The sequence below is a fragment of the Dermacentor silvarum genome, chromosome 10 (assembly GCF_013339745.2).
Source record: "Dermacentor silvarum isolate Dsil-2018 chromosome 10, BIME_Dsil_1.4, whole genome shotgun sequence".
Taxonomy (NCBI): domain Eukaryota; kingdom Metazoa; phylum Arthropoda; class Arachnida; order Ixodida; family Ixodidae; genus Dermacentor; species Dermacentor silvarum.
The window spans coordinates 69,106,921-69,124,855 of NC_051163.1; the positions used below are offsets into that span (position 1 = coordinate 69,106,921).

General features: G+C 45.4%; 1 long non-coding RNA gene across 1 annotated transcript; it reads left to right on the forward strand.

Moving 5' to 3' along the window:
* On the forward strand, positions 1-13,321 carry LOC125940708 (uncharacterized). Its single transcript, XR_007463910.1, has 2 exons — positions 1-732; positions 11,487-13,321. It is a non-coding gene; the product is annotated as an uncharacterized LOC125940708 (long non-coding RNA).
* Positions 13,322-17,935: the final 4,614 nt, after the last annotated feature.

Sequence of the window (17,935 nt, forward strand, 5' to 3'; positions counted from 1 at the left end):
TATCCGTTGATGCTCCTGTTGTGTTGCACTATATAAATTCAATGTGAGAAAAACATGCAATACTTCGTTAGTTATGTGATTGCATAATATAGTGTTGGACATACAAAGTAATTTGACTATTTAGGCATAACATCAAATCTTCATGCCAAATTCATCCTTTATGCATTGCCAGAGGGAGTCTCTGCATTCAGAATAGTTGTTTACATATAGAAACATAGGAACGTGTGTGAGACATCTACTGCATTAGTGCACGATTGCCTCGACAGTAACAAGTGCGCTGAGTAGTCCAAGGTTATCGCATATTTGGCCAACAATTGTGGCAATCCTTTTTGATTGCCAGGTCTAGCACTCCCGTTTTGCTAAGTATGTGACACATGATTCACATTCTTCCTTTGCTGTCCGTGATTTTGCAGGCTCCTCGTCGTCGGGTTCCCCGGAGCAGTACCCGTCACTCGTGTCCATGCGTGGCCAGCTTTATTCGTGCCGGGAGTGCTCTTACGTGACCAAATTCAAGTGCAACATGCACAGACACCTGCGCACACACACAGGCGAGCGCCCTTTCTGGTGCCACCTATGCCCGGAAAAATTCCCTCACAGAAGCAACCTCACGCGGCATCTGCGCAGCCACACAGGACAGCGTCCCTTTTCCTGCATTCACTGCGGTGCGTCCTTCTCGCGCAAGTACAATCTCTCCTGCCACATGTCCCGTCACACAGGGAAGAAGCCCTAAAGGTGAGGGGCTTGCAGTATTTTTTTCAGATCAACCAATTTATTTTTTATTGCAGTAGGTGATATCTAAGCTACACTGAGAACTTTTCCGGGTCCCTGAACAAAGTTCGAGTTTCTTGTGATATTACCTAGAGTCCTAGACAGAATTCTGTCACGAGTCTGTGAGAATTTCTGAACAGTGCCTGCATGTGACTTTGCAGCTATAGCAGCATATTGAAGATTTGGGCTACCTTGATGTGTGTGGATTGAGGTAAAATCTGTTCTTGACTGTATAAATGAGTTTCTTGAGCTTACACATAATATAAAAAAAATAGCAACGAAAGCAGGAATGTATAATTGACACCAGGGCACAGTAATACGTCCCAAATTTCTTGTCTTTCCTGCAAATTTAAAGAAGAGAATGGTGGTACCATTAACTTTTCATGTAGTTCTTCTCTAGCCCAAGTGCTAATGCATTCCCCGCAGGGCGTCTGCGCAAGCAGGCGTTTGGTGTGTTGCCACACCACGTACCCGAGCACATGAGGATTGGACCCTGCCGCATGCAGCTGTGCGTGGCTTAGCCGTGTAAGGAACGAAGCCGGTTGCGGTTTATTGAACCAACTGGCACGATGGCGGCTGGCGCGAGCCCTCGTCCTGCGTTCTAAACCTCTTCTTCTTCTATAGTTTTCAATACACTCCCGCGGCCGCGTTGCGCATGTGACGCTTTCAGAAGGTAGATACACGCTGCACAGGACGTCAGTCCTGCTGGTCGATCGACAGTACTATGTATCAGGAACGACCTATTTAGAGCACTTGAAAACATCCGGTCCACAGTGCAGTGAAGAAGGGTGGTACATAGAAACTGGTGTTAGCAGACGACGCTGGATGCTTTGGAAGAATGTCGAACGTGGTGGAGGTTATTGAAGTCGTCTTATAGGAAAGAGACGATAACAGATTTCCAGGAAACGACGGTTGCTGTCGGGGGTTGTGATGCTTCGAGTTGGCAGAGGCACAGTAGTGCGCGGAATGAGATACAACGACGTTCACAGATGCGGGCGTCGGGTTGAAGCATCGTAAGCAAACAACGGGCTGAATTCAGGGGCTTGGGAGGACTTCGGTACAACGGGAGTGCGGTCCGAAGTCTTTTGGTAGAAGGGTGGTTCTTGAAAGAAGGCTAGCTTAACAATGAAAGGACAGGTAGGTGAGCAAGGCAGCAACGTGGTTTTCGATGAAGGGCTTGAAGCATTGAAAGGGAAGGCTGTGGACCGGCCACTACCTGCCAGTAGTTACAGTAGGTCCCAGGGGCTGGCTACTCCTGGGGCACAACATTGCGGTCGTCCAACTTGCCGAATATTTTTCTTGCAACGCAGGTTGTCGCACGAGTTGGCCATGTCGGCCAGGGTAGCGGCGGACGAACCTCGCGCGGCGAAGACTACGACGAGGGCTCTGTGGGATCTTTAGATGCGAAGAGCCTCTTTGGCAGAAGGCTACCGTAGTCTGGGAGCGGCCAGCTTAGTTGCTGAAGGTTTGACGAGAAAAGCCGTTGGGGCACGCTTTCGTCGTGCTCGTGGCATGTTTTCTTCGGAGCAACAGGTGCATTCTCTTGTTTTCCGAGTGTGCAACAACAACCAGATGAGCTGGCTGCTGCGGTGCCAGCGGTTGCTGCTGCTGTCCCACCAGGATGGAACGGAAGCCCATGAATCAACCGACGGCATCCGAGCGATGGGCGGAGCCGCAGTGCTGAGAATGTCGCACACTTTCACTTGACCGTGGCTGAAGTAGAAGTTCGAGTTGTCGGGGGTCTCCGGCTGTGGTGGACTTTCCGTTGTCGGCACGATGTAGCCCTGGTCGATGATGGTGAGCCTTTTGGCCGATAAAATCAGTGCAGTCGCATACGATCGGGTCGGGGTTTTCACGTATGGTTGGGTCACTGACGTTGTGCTGTATCTGGTCTCGGATCTACGGTTTCGAGATCTGATTTGCCGGTGATGGTCAGTCTTCATGTTGGGGTGGCGGTCGAGTGATGAGCAAGAGCTATGTCGATTCAGTTCGCTGTGTTGTATTTGATCACATTGCTCGAGGCTGAACAGCTTGGACGTTCCGTTTCCGGGTTGCTTTTCAAGCAGCGTTTTCGGTTGTGGTCGTGATCTGGGGACCCGTATCGGTGATCACCTTGTCGTTGTTGAGGTAGAGCTGACGAGGTAGAGCTACCTTTGCAACGAGTGTACCACCGCGTTGGTCTGGTGCTTTGGTTGTTAGTACTCGCGATGTCGGTGGTCTGACCCTTGCGCTGGCCTCGGTCTGGAGCTTCGGTTGCTGTACACGAAGTGTCGGTTATCTGGCATTTGCGCTGACGTTCGCCTGCTTACCAGGTGTACGGACTGGGTGTGCAGCCTGCTGTCCTGCCAGAGGGCTGGCGGCAGTCGGTAGTGATCGGGAATGAATGCTGAAAACGAACCCGGCTGATGGCGTGGCGGATCAAATCGTGGTATTCAAGGGCCACGGTGAATTCCGCTTCGTATTCGTCGTCGTCGATCACGAGCTCTTCGATTCTTGCATTGATTTCAGCGAGGCCATGGTCTTTGTCATCAAGTTCGGTCAGGAGCACTTGCAAGTCGGTAAGCGTCGGTTCGGTTTCTTGCAAGACTTCGGTTGCGGCAGGCGATGACACGGGTAGCGGCACTTCGAATGACGTCGCACTGACGGCGTAGTTGGTCCATGGTTGGTTATGTGGACGGCAGTTTTCTTCCCGGTTTCGGCACCATAAATGTAAGGAACGAAGCGACTGCGCGTCCGCTGGTTGCGGTTTATTGAACCAACTGGCACGATGGTGGCTGGCGCGAGCCCTCGTCCTGCGTTCTAAACCTATTCTTCTTCTATAGTTTTCAATAGCCGTGTCCGGAGAAAAGGGGTTTCTGGGGGTTGAGTCGATGCCGGGTGTTTGGACCTCTATGGCCCCTCGACGGAGGCAACACACCTCTTTGGCCTCCGCTTCACGTAGACGGCACCCCTGGACTGACCCTCCCGGGGGAAATCGGCAGTGACCTTTTTCTGTTCTCATCTCCACGCTCTTTTTCTTTATCTCTCTCTTTTATTACTGTCCTATCTTCTTTTATCTTCTATTTACTTCCCATTTTTCTCGGTGGCAAGGGTCAACCTTGTGTGGCTAACCTGTCTTGGTTATGTCGTATTTGGTCATAGCAGCTGTGTACAGCTGGCATTAGCAGGACTTACCTTGCAGGAGCTCCTGTCACGTCCCCTTGTTGGGCTCGATGGTGGGTGGCTGGCATCGCGTCCGAAATTAGGTAAGGATTTATGACATCAGCTAAATTCCCCGAACTACCTGATCGTCCTCTTTTGAAAAGAGGACGCACCGAGGAAACAATGAACTTTTTTGTCCAAAGTAAAGAAACCTTTCCCCACTACCATGTAATACATAGTGAAAACCCCAAAAAAGACTGTCCGAACTCCATTTGTTGTTGCTAAGTGTCTCACTGACTCACTGGGCCCCGGCTACAAAGTCACAAAAATAGCTAGCATAGACCTCTTGCTTAAGGTTCGTGACAAGCTTCAGTACAGAAATACCTCACAGCTCGTGACATTTCGTGACATCCCAGTCACAGTGACAGCACATCGATCAATGAAAACATTCAGAGGAGTAATTTCAGACAAAGATCTCTTAAGCTTGAGTGAAGAAGAGCTTCTAGAGGGCTGGAAGGACCAGAATGTAATCAAAGTGCAGCTAATAATCATCAAGCGTGAAAACAAAGAAATCCCAACAAAGAACTTGATACTCACCTTTGCAACGAGTGTACTGCCGATTCTCTTGAAACCGGCAACACAACGACACGAGTAAGGGCATACATTCTCAACCCACATACATGCTTTAAGTGCCAAATATTTGGCCATGGCTCGCAACACTGCCAAGGCCGACTGACCTGTGTGAAATGTGGACACAATGAACGCAGCTGTACTGGTACACTCCACTGTCGTAACTGTGACGGTGAACATGCAGCATACTCACGAGCATGTCCCACGTGGAAAAAGGAAAAGGAAATAATAACTATCAAGATAAAGCAGAACATTGCTTTCCAGGAAGCACGGAAGCGTGTTTCATTCCTTCATACCTCAGGGTATGCTGATGTGGTGCGTAAGGGGGCAACGCCGCAGCAGACTTCGGCATTTGCCCGTCCCACACACAAAGAGTGTGGCCACGGTCATGCCACCAGCCCCCTTGGTGACAGCAGCCAGCGCTGCTTCGCCTTCCCTGAAGCAAGGCCCGTCGACCTCCGGGTTGGTAGGCTTCAAGGCCCCGTCTCATGAGGCGAGGCCTTCACGACGTACACACTGCTCACAAGAGCAAACGTCCAGAAGAGGCAATAGACGCTAGCCCTAGCCAGCCAGCGCAGCCAGCGCTGAAGGACCGCCGCGAGTCTCAGGACCACGGCAAGAAAGACAAACCTCACATTACGGGGCCCGGAAAGGGCCCTGTAAGCTAATCTACCTTTAACTTCTTGTCTTAGCCATACAGCACATATTCCTTTTAACATGGATACTGCAATTATACACTGGAATGTCGGAGGTCTTTTCCGGAACCTTGATAACGTTAAAGAACTTTTACTTAAGTTTAATCCAAAGGTGCTGTGTGTGTATGCAAGAGACACACCTTAAATCTACACACACAAACTTTCTCCGGCAATATGCCATTTTGCCGGAGAGACCGAGATGACGCAGTGGCATCGTCCGGTGGCGTAACTATAATAGACGACAGAGGGGTGGCCTGTTGGCAACTACTCCTCCGAACACCCCTTGAGGCAGCTGCTATCCAAGCAGTGCTGTTTGATAAAGTGGTGACCATTACGTCTGTATACATCCCCCCGAGTACCAGCTCTCTAGGGCAACACTTCAGAGCTTTATAGATGAGCTTCCCCATCCTTACGTAGTTGTCAGAGATCTAAACGCGCGTAGTACACTGTGGGGCGACTCTCGTTGTGATGCGAGAGGACGGTTAATAGAAAATTTCCTATTCTCCTCAATTGCCTGCTTGCTGAACAAGAAGGAACCAACATATTACAGCACTACACATAAAACATTTTCCTCCATAGATCGTAGTATAGCATCCTGCACACTTGTGCTGTATCTGGAGTGGGAAGTCGTTATAACCCCTATGGAAGTGACCACTTTGCCTATCGCTTTAAACCTTACAAAGCAGGCTGAATGCCCTACATACGTTCCTAAGGAAAGTCGATTCGGCTGACTGGACGTGGTTTCGTTAAGTAACACATCTGACCTGGGACGATGTACTTGCAAAGTACAAGCGCAGTTGTTGGCAGAGTAGAAGCTGCCCCCCCCCCTCCCTCCTGCACTGCCTTCCCGCTTTCCTCCTTTCGCTGTGGGAGATTGAGTGGCCAGTTGCCCTTGTGCCCGGTTGCAAGATACGCATTTGGTGCCGCAGCACAGTGTCGCCCCGGCTCCCTCCCTCCCATACCCCCACGGCCTTTTGCGCAACGGAAGTCGCGTTTGCTTTCCGTCATGCGTTCACTCTCCATGATAGCGCGCGTCCCCCGCGCGCTTTCACTCGCGCATACGGCGCGCGGCGATGATTTTATCGCCCTTGGACTTTATACGGAACCTCACGGCGATGGCGACGCCGATGGCAGAAATCCGCTTGAAGTGTCCATGTAATTGCTAATGCAATAAAATGCATCAGTAGCATCAATTCTTATACAGATGAAACAAAAGCATGGAACAGAGTAAACAAATTAAAAGGCCGGCAATCTCATCCTCTACTGCTAGTAAATATCCAGGGAGGTGCCCTCACAGATCAAGCTGATTTTATAGGTGCACACTTCGAACATGTTTCCAGTTCATCCCACTATTCCGACACATTCTTAAGATATCAACGACAGAGCAACTGCCCTTAGAACGGAAAAGCATGGGAAATGAACCATACAATCACCCATTTAGCATGGCTGAATTTCAGGCTTCACTGAGATGTTGCAACAAGTCTGCGCCAGGAACCGATGGAATAGTATATGACATGATTAAACACTTAAACCCTTAAACTCGCAAAACACTCCTGTCGCTTTTCAATGCCATGTGGTCTACAGGTCACATTCCGTCCGCCTGGAAACAAGCCATCGTAATCCCAATACTCGAAGAGAACAAGGACCCTTCTTTAGCCGTCAGCTACATACCTATAGCGTTGACAAGCTGTTTGTGCAAACTCTTTGAGAAAATGATAAACCCACGCTTGATTCATTATCTTGAAAATAACAAAATACTAGATCCTCTACAACGTGGATTCAGGGAAGATAGATCTACTATAGACCACCTTGTCCATATGGAGGCAAACATCCGGGATGCCTTCATACACAACCAATTCTTCCTATCAGTATTTCTTGACATGGAGAAGGCCTACGATGCTACGTGGCGCTTTAGAATTCTCCGAGATTTGTCTGGAATGGGTATCCGGGGTAACTTGCTGAGCGTTATCAAAAATTATATAATAGAACATCTCATGCAAGAGTTAGCAGCGTCCTCTCCCAGCCATTCACTCAGCAGACAGGTGTACCTCAAGGTGGAGTGCTGAGCTGTACTCTCTTCATCGTCAAAATGAATTCTTTGCATACCGTTATACCACTCACAATGTTTTATTCTGTATATGTGGACGATGTGCAGATTGGATTCAAATCATGTAATCTTACAATCTGCGAGTGACAGGTACAGCTTTGCCTAAACAAACTATGTAAGTGGGCGGACGAGAATGGGTTTAGTCTAAACCCACAGAAAAGTACCTGCATGCTTTTTCAAACAAGAGAGGAATATTACCAGATCCCGATATTTCTCTGAATGGAGAACATCTATCTGTAAGCTCTCACCATAAATTTTTCAGTATAATCTTAGATTCCAAACTCACATTTATCCCTCACCTGAAACATCTTAAGGAGAAATGTTTCAATACGATGAATCTGCTGAAGCTTCTGTCACGCACATCCTGGGGAAGTGACAGGCGATGCCTCTTGAGCTTACAACTCTGCCATCCCCCTGTTCCGACTTTTTTTTCATGCAACCCGGTTATAACAATGATCGGTTATAACAATGGAATTTTCGTGGCAGTCGAATAATGTTATAAATGGGTTTGACTGTACTTCATTACACCATGCGTTTGGCGCTCTTTGGCCAGAACTGGTCCTTGCGCCATTAAACCCATAAATCAATCAAGTGCTCATGTATTTACAAATTCTCTTTTATTAATGCAGCACGACTTCCATGTTGCACATTTTCCTAGCACTGTCGAACCAGCTTATAACAATATTCAAGTGCCAAGAAAATCCCATTGTTATAACCAGCAATTGCATGCAAAAAAACAGAGGTGACAAGCCTTCAAATATTGTGACAGACTGATGAAGAAGACGTTTTCAGATGACTTTGAAGAAGACAACGCTCTGAATTTCGCGAGCTGACTATAACCAGCACTGGGTCAGTGCTTCAGCCACCAGGGGTCGTGTGACAGACCGATGAAGAAGATGTTTTCAGATGACTTTGAAGAAGACGACGCTGAACTTCGCGAGCTAACTATGATCTTGTCAGCCTGCTGCAGTTCTTGTAAATACACTGTAAATATATTTCTTACTTCTTTTTCCCCGTAACATTTTATTGCGATAACAATTATATGGACACTTCAAGCAGATTTCTGCCATTGCCGTCGCCGCCGTGAGGATCCGTAGTTCCGTATAAAGTCTAAGGGTGATAAAATCGTCGCCGCGCCCCGTATGTGCTAGTGAAAGCGCGCGGGAGACACGCGCTTTCACGGAAAACAAACGCATGGCCAGAGAGGGGGTATGGGAGGGAGGGAGGGGGTGACGTTGTGCTGCAGCACCAAATGCGTATCTTGCAACCGGGCGCACGTAGCAAGGGGAACTGGCGATGCAATCTCCCACGCGAAAGGAGGAAAGCGGGAAGGCAGCGGGGGGGGGTGACTTCTACTCTTCTATCAACTGCGTACTTTAATTGCGCCGGTGCGGTCTGTCGCTGCGCACCGTATCTTGAAAGTGATCTCCAGACGGCTCTGACCTTTGTATGCACTGTGCTTTTGCCGCTCAGTTTCCGTTGAAGCGATAGACCGCACGAACCTTCGCTCGCTGCAGTGGCCGCGCTTGTCCACGCCAGCATTTTGACAGTGGTTGTCTGCGGTCATCGAGGGTGACCTATTCATGTTTGCTTGTGCGCTCTGCCACCACGCTTGTTAATTCAGTTAGTAAGTGAATGTGTCCAAGTTTATGCAACCGATAAAACTACTATCCCTACTCCGTATAGCTCTCTACTAATTTGCTATCGCAATTGATGCTTTGCCTTTCGGGTGAAACTGCAACATTTTTTCAACTAGACAGAAAGAAGTACAGTCGAATCCCCTTATAGTATTGCTGGTTTTAAGAATACTCAGATGTAACAATGAGCAGCTGGTGCACCGTGAAATTTTGTATGTTCTATGTATGGTAAAATGAACTACTTACTACAATGTTCTCATGTTGAATTATTGATTAGAACAATTAAATCTGGCTGCTGTGTGCCTGCAACGAAAGGAAAAGGAAAGCGAAATCGAGGAAAAGAAAAAGGAACACAAGCCACTTTGCCAGATCGGCCTTTCTGCTGCACACCCCTCAGGGCGTGCCTTCCTCACCACCTCCTTTCCACCTCTCGTATGTAGGCAAGTCCACAGGAGAGGGGCGCATGAGGCTGGCGAAGCGATGACGGTGTGCCTTGAGGGGTACACTGCACAAAGGTGAGTGTGGCAAAGCGGCTCATGTTTGTTAAATTTTTTTTTCGGGGATTTTGTGTTCTTTTTTCTTTTCGCACACACATCTGGCAGACAGCTTTAAGTGTTAGTATAACCAATAATGTGGCGAAGGGTTTATATTACCATAGAATGCATACAAGACGGTGCATCAACTGCTTTTCGTTATATCCCATATATTGTTGAAACCAGTATCATTACAAGTGGGTTCGAATGTACAGACCAAACCACTGTGGCAGCACAAATCTTTTTAATCTGTTAACAAGCTCAAATGCATAGCTTAAGCAGAGTGTGTACTTGAGCTTTAAATTTCCAGTATCAGAGTTTTGGGTAGGTTTAATCAAACTTTATTTGGCATGTGCACAACATGGCAGTGACATGACCCACTGGACACTGGAACTTTTGTGAAGCCTTCGGTGATGTAATGTGTGGACACCAAGTATAGCTCGTATGCAATATTGGAATGGTGTAATGTGTGTTGCTTCTGGCCTGAAACAGCTGCGGAGATATCCAGGCATGTTGACTGGTGAACAAGGTGGGTTACATGCAGGGTTACTGGCATCATATGGTTTGCATGAACTCATGACAGCATCATGTTTCTCGCAGGTTTACTGTAGAATACACAAACGTTATGGTGAGGCAACATGCTGCACCTATTGGTCTTGCTTTGTGGATTATGCAGCAGTGTTAGATTCACACTGCACTAAGCAGCCTTTTGTCATCATTGTAAATGTCGTCTTTCCTTTGTGTGTTTTTGTTTTTTTTTGCATATGCTATAGAATGACTTTATGAAGGAAAGATATTTAATAAAAACATGTCAGCTTATGTCAGCCTTTTTTTTTTGGGGGGGGGGGGGAGGGCAAGGGGGCGTGCACATTTTGTGGGATTTGTGTGATATTAGTGGCTGGCTATCTCCTAGACTGATCTGCAAGGCAACACTCCTGCCTAAGTATGACTCCAACAAAACCAAAAAAGAAGAAAGTGATAACAGAAGAATATCCAGCTGCCTTGTGCAATCCTCACAACCAAGACCAATTTTCAGAATTGCTTCTGTAAACATTCATTTGGTCATATAACTGGTGTTCATGAATAGAGGTCATTGAATGTGGGCTGCAGCGTCTGTATGATTTTTCCCTCTGGCTATGACTTTTAATTATGCTAACTTGCCTTCTATGTGTGGTGAGGTTGGTGCTCCAGAAGAATTGAAATGGGATGGGAATTTCACCGATAGCATTTTTTTCTTGTTCACTTAACTTTTTGCATCCAGTCTCACCATTGAGATGTTCCTTCACTCCGCTATACTCCTGCTGCTGTCAACTAACTGTGCACAGCATGAGGCTCTGGAATGCAGTTATGAGATGCTGTTTTCTGTGGTGCACTTGAAGCAGCTGACATTTCTCAGTGGTAGGTCACTTGGGTGGCATGCGATGGAACCCGGTTGTAACCTTGAGATGGGGTGAGATCTTTGCTTACTAACCTCGTGGCTCATTTTGGTTGTGAGCTACACCTCTAGATATCATCTCAGTTGAGAAAAGAATTCGTTGTACTTATAGCTGTAGAAGCAGAGAGCCAATACACATGCGAGTTGATATGTAATCCAATCATAAACATACCCTTTGAATTGCACTGTATTCACGGTAATTTTCAAACATTGCCAGGTTGTCATTGCTTAGCAGTTTCACACTTACGTAATGCCAGTGCTCATTTGTTCCAGCAGTCTAAGCAACTGCGTAATTTTATTTGCTGTAGCAGTTCAACATTTGTGAACTGTGCTTGTTGTGTTCATTCATTTTGTGTAAACCAAGATGCAGTGCGACTTCCTTCTTCACTTCAGATGGTTTCATGTCCAAAGTCACGGTGCCACATCCTCTAAAAGTGAAACATTGGACCGAAGCAAAATTATGTTATTTTATATGTATTGTATATGTTTATAGGTTCATATATACTTTTTTTATGTTTGTCTGCTTTTGTATATGTGCAGCTTCCACAGCCTGTCTGTGTAATCCGGTGACTTCAAAGAGTACAAAGCTACATGCACAGCTTTGAAGGTGACAGTCAAGACCACAGCTGAAGCCTCTTCCAGAATTACAACAACTAGCAGCGTACGACCTGCCTGACAACTTGCTTCCACAGACATTCTTCTTTCCGGAGCCTGCCAACCAGGAGTGACATGCGATATCAGTGCATGTGCTAGTAGCTTAAATTTGTAACAAAGCCTTGAGATGTAATCCTTCCTCTATGGGTATTTGCCTGATGTATCCTGTAAAATCCTTTTTTCTGTGGAGTAGAATGAATGTATAAGTCGCACATATGGGTACTATTGAGATGTTTCTTCTAAGTGAACCTGTAGGTTTGCTTTGTCATGCCTCAGGTTTATTGGGCTATGGCCTGAGGTATATATCTATGTTTTGTCAAAGCCTAATGGGTCTAGCCAGGCTTGCAGTGGGAGCATAGACACTAACTGTGCCTTGTATACTGCTGTGCCTTCAGTCCTTATCCAATCACACAAAACACACATATGTAGTGTACTGCATTATCTTATAGCTGGTCATTTGACATAATAAGCTTTTACTAAGGTACATTTAATTTTTTTCTGGGCTCTAAATGTCTATCGTCATGGTTGTCCATGAGAGGGAAGTTTGCAGCTGCCTCTTGGAACACAATTTATTTGCTAGTGACTTACAGGCAACAAAAACAGGGGATATATGCATGCTTTGCTGATTTAAACATTGGCCTTCTGTCTTCTATGTTTTTAGCAAAGCAAGTGGAAATCTGTAGTCAAATTTATGGTGACTACACCGAATACTAATCTGCCAAAAGTAACACATGGGCAAGAAGCACTGAAATATGTGCAGTGTTTCCATTGTATAATAGTGATACCAAGTGCATTTTCTTCTTTAATTAGCTTATACAGGTTTACCTGGAGTGGTGGGCATTTAGGATTATTATTATGAAGAGAGGGAAGTCAGAAAAGTCAATTTTAATTCATTTTTTATTTAAACATACCTTACAGGCCCAAAAGGGAATTGATTAAGGGGGTGTTAGTCATTACAATCACAGCACAAGCAAACACTTAAGCAACAGGTTTACAAAGTAAGTGAACAAGAAATGCAACAAATTAAATCGCAAAAATACCTTGCAAAATCAACTACCAAAAAAAAAAAGGTTCTAACGCAAGTGAACAAAAACACAACAGAATACATTTGCGACATAAGCAATGAAAAAGAGTTAACTGCAAGTGAAGAAGAAAACACAACACATCACAAAATAAAGTGATAGCTTAAACGACGAAACCACGTTGCAGCTGCTATTGCAAAAAACGTACCTCAAGCTTGTGGCGAAACGTATTTGGGTTATTATCAGAGACGATATCATCGGGAAGATCATTCCACATGTGGATGGCTTGTGGAAGTGTGCGTGTGTTAAAAGCGTTCGTGCTACCAAACATGTCTGTGAAGCTGAGGTAATTATGTAGACTGCGAGACGTGTAAAGGGGGCGTTGTGATATAATGGGTCTGATATAGTGCTTCCATTTGGTGTCCTTTCACATTACGGTTATCATTACATGATTGTGCTTTCATGTTAGCAATGCTTGGGACTTTTTTTGATCCAACAACAGACTGTGTTATCTGGCTTCAAACAGCACCTTCTTGCATTGTATAATGTACGTTACAGTTGTAAAGTTGGCTCCTTGTACCGCATTATTTTCACTTTTCATTTTACTTGTAATCATTGTCATTACTGTAGTACTGTAGGGTGCACCTCGAATTTTTCTGTTTCGCTGTTAGAGAACCCAGTATTGTTTACATTTTTTTTGTAAACACACTTAATATTACTAATGTTCTGTCAGGATGCCATGAATGTATGTTTATGCTGTGTTTGTAGCACCCATCATATACATTATTCCAGCCTCTATTGCACAACTTGAGGCGGTACTAGAAATTGGCCCACCAATGGCACAAGACTCATCATTGAGCTAAAAAAAGCTAACTCTTTAAAAGTTTTTGCTTTCAGACAAGCAAAATTTCACTTTGCTGCTGTTTTTCATTTGAGTAAAACAGAGCTGATACTGCTAAAGTGGAAGCAAAACTGGCAAAAGCAGTGTAACTATAGAATAATTGTATATCAGTGGCATTGCTTCAAAGCAAGTAATATGCACATAACATTTTGCCCTATGAAAGTGTTAAAAAACTTGATCTTGACTGAGTAAAATATACTATTTCTACATCATGCACTCATTTTCATGCACGTTTACCGAGTAGGCTCAGTTGATAAGTTGTTTGCAATATTAAGAAAAAAACAAAACTCTGAATCCGGCTGCAAGCATAGACTTATTAAGACATAGACTCAGTAACTTATTCGAGCTTGTAAATAATGAACAACCAGTTTCACTTTTCTGAGGCACCATGGCAATTAACAGTAATGAAGCAAGGGAACATTTTACTAGAGTCACATATGGTGTTCTATTTACTGCAAGAGATAACTAATCATAAGAAGCCAACAAACAAAGACACCGAGGGCAACATAGGGGAAATTACTTGTACTTACTAATTGAATCAAAGAAATGATAAATTAATGGAAAGGAAAATGGATGAAAAAACAACTGTCCGCAGGTGGGGAACGAACCCACGTCTTTGCATTACGCATGCGATACTCTCGCCATTTAGCTACCGCAGAGCCGTTTTCCCATCGACTTTCTGGGGTATTTATGTTTTACTAACTAGAACTTATTTTGGGAGTGTTAGCCAGCGCCACGTGCCACTCACAAACCATAGGGCGGATGTGGAACATCCTTTCTACCACAGGCGTCACGAGCACGTGATCTTTTTGGGTGATGGCAACTGGTCATTAAACTACCTGAAGTCTACCTGGTCAATATGCTACCTGAAGGCATCATTGTTGCCGGTGGTGGCGCTGGCTAACACTCCCAGAGTTAGTTCTAGTACTGAAACATAAATACCCCAGAAAGTGGATGGGAAAACGGCTCCGTGGCAGCTCAATGGTGAGAGCATCGCATGCGTAATGCTAAGACGTGGGTTCGTTCCCCACCTGCGGACAGTTGTTTTTTCATCCATTTTCATTTCCATTAATTTATCATTTCTTTAACAAGTAATTTCCCCTATGTTGTCCTTGGTGTCATTGTTTGTTGTTGGCACACACACACATGCACGCACACACACACACACACGCGCGCGCACACACACACACACACTCACGCACACACACACACACACAGTTCTATCATTGTTGTGTCTCCCTCAAGTCTACAATAAGTGCACATGCACTTATACTTATATGTTCGGAAAACAAAAAGCAGACACCTTCAGATGTGAATTTTAGAATTGAGTATGAATCAAATAGAAGTGACTATTCAATTATTCAATTCGCATGGCAGCAAAAGGAGAAACGTGCTATGTATTGCTACATGTGGGCAAAAATTGCTTAATTTGCACACAGCTAGCGCCAGAACATTGTTTTTACAGTCTTTCGGAGCAAAATAAGACACAAGCGCTCAAAATTCGCCTTTCTGTATCCCACAACGATAGGGCAATTTGGAGCTTACGACTAGTGGTCGTGAGAGCAGACAGGCAAGCAATCTCGAGTAAAAGAAAAGATAAGGATATGATAATGTGCCACGACATCTCTGAAGGCCAGTAAATATGTACTTGAAGAGGATAAACATTGGATTAGTCTGATGGTGATGACTAGCTAACTGCACGGAAGAGGGCCTGTACCATGATGAGTAAGCAAATTGCAGTTGGCCATTGTAAGTGCCTTCGTATCTGACCATGGGTGTGCACACTGATAGTCTGATATGAAGGCGCACATGATGTGCATCGACAACAGAACTCTCAAGAGGCGATGCCAGTGTCGCTGCCTATATCGTGATGCATGCCCTACCACAAACTGCATCATTGTTCACTTCACAAAGTGAGAGTGCTCTTGCGAGATTTGCTCATTGCACAAATGGCTGGCTGCGTGCAAGAACCCACAAACTTGAACAAAAGTTTCACGTACTTGCACTGATACGCACTAATCATCATTCAAGATTACGATGACCGGTGTGTGCACCATGCAAGGTCAAAACCAAGGGCATATTTACTATACGTATCAACAACATGCCTTTATTTTGTGAAAGAATTAGTTTGTATTTTATATGAAATCTGCATATGAATTGCAGTTTTGTTAGCATGCAAATAATAAACGCTCCGCCTGGCCATGATGTTAAGTGAAACTGAGCATGTGTGGGGCACGAAACTGCAATTGAATAGCTCAAGACTATAAGCGTGCACTGGTGGCACAACACTTGCTTTTTAAACGATAAAGGGCAATTTTAAGTGAGTGCATCTGTGGCTGCCAATGTTGAGTACTGCAGTAGTTGGTGAGTTTGATTCTAGCAAGCAGATAGAAATTGAAGCACCTTTCACTTTGCTTGTGAATGACTTCCGCGGGCACATTACATAGAATCAAAACGAAACTATAGATGCCCACCATTTGGCACGAGTACCTCATGTACATGGCACTATGCACACCACAAAATGGAAGAAAAGCTGTAGCAGTCATACGACAACTTCTTTTTACAGTGAAGCTGTTAAGGGCTCAGTCTTTGATGGTCGCGTCCGGATGTAGAAAGCTCTCATTGGCTGTATGCTGTATGTGCGAGTGACGCGCGCTTTCACGGGGAGCGAACGCATGGTGGAGAGCAAACACGACTTCTTCCGTCACGCGAAAGGCAGTGGGGGGGCGGGAGGGAGGGAGGGGAGGCGATGTTTAGCTGCGGCACCAAATGCGTATCTTCCGCCCGGGCACAAGGGGAACTGGCCAATCTCCCACACGAAAGGAGGACAGCGGGAAGGCAGTGCGGGAGGGAGGGGTTGCGGCTTCCGCTCTGTACGCAACTTGTACTTTGCAAGGCGCCGAGCGGTCGTGCGCACCGTATCTTGAAAGCGATCTGCAATACGGCCCATACCTTTGTATGCGCTATGCTTTCGCCGCTCAGTTTCCGTTGAACCGATAGACCTCATGAACCTTTGCTCGCTGCTGCTGGCACGCTTGCTCACGCCAGCGTTTTGACAGCGGTTGTTTGCGGTCACACAAACAACACGCAGAACTGTTGTCGACGACGGCGGCGTTTTGCCCGCGTTCGCACCGAACGCGCGCGGCATTGGTGACGTGTTTATGAAGACCATGCCAACCTTTGCCGTACACCCTATGGCGGTATACCGTAGCGACCATAAGGCCATGGTCCCTGTGGTCGCTAAATAAATGAAAACCACCGGATCATATATATTTCTCATTCTTTACTACTTAAAATAACCAATTACACCATGACATCTTAATAGTTATAATTGAAAATACATAATTCCCACCATATAGTACAGCTTTGCTGGTCTTCCATCTCCATCCCAGTGGAAGGGCTGACAGTTTTTTTTTTCCAACAATACGCCTAGTTTCGGCTGGATGTGATAGGTGTGCTTTTGAGTTGCACATACTTTCACGATTTACCCTGATCCCTGGTTTTAGGGCTTGGCCTGATTAACAGATGCACAATCGACTGGTACGTAAACCAATCGTTAATGAACAGATGTTTATGCCGTGGAATACAGAGGCACGGAGAATACGGAGAATCCGAATTATTCCATTTACTGTATCAGTTTTGCAGGTTGTGCATGCTGTGAGCATGCATATACAGGAAGTGTGAATTTTTCATTAAAAAAAGCATATGTACCATATTGCAGGTTACTTAGCCAAGTCTATAGAAAGAATATAATGTTATGAAGAAAAAAAAATACTTCATACAATTACAGGTTTTGTAAGATGGAACTTAATTCCTTAACTCAAGGTTTAATCGCATACTATTACTATTATATATGTCTGAAGTGACCAAAGGTGCACATACTTGAATGCATCACTCTCCACTTTCGACATTGTTCATTTCATCGTGCTCACTGCCACTGCATTTTCAAGTTTGTGTGCGAATGGGTGCCTGTGCATTTCACTGCAATGGCAATTATATGGACCTGCCAGGCGAATTTTTGCCGTGGGCGTCATCGAGGTTTCGTGTTTATAAAATCCAATTGTGATAAGAAAGCGGCCGCCTGCCGTGTGCTGTAGGTGCTACTAGCATAATTACTATAGAGGGAACTCAGCCTCCATGGGAATAATGGGCACGTAGTACATGGATTTGTCTGATCATCGTCCTTGTGGATTCAGATGTCCTTGTGCCATTGTTTATTATGCTTTGTTTGCCTTTATTGTCCTAAATTACAGAGCGATCTATACTTTTCCAACTGCAGAAGACTCTGCGAACATGCACAATTGCTACTGTAATTGCAGCGGTTCAGTCTGTCGAGGTGGCCAAATCAAAACGCGCAAGCGTCTCAACGCGCTGGCATGCCCCAGAGAAATTCATAAGGGCGTTTTATGCCG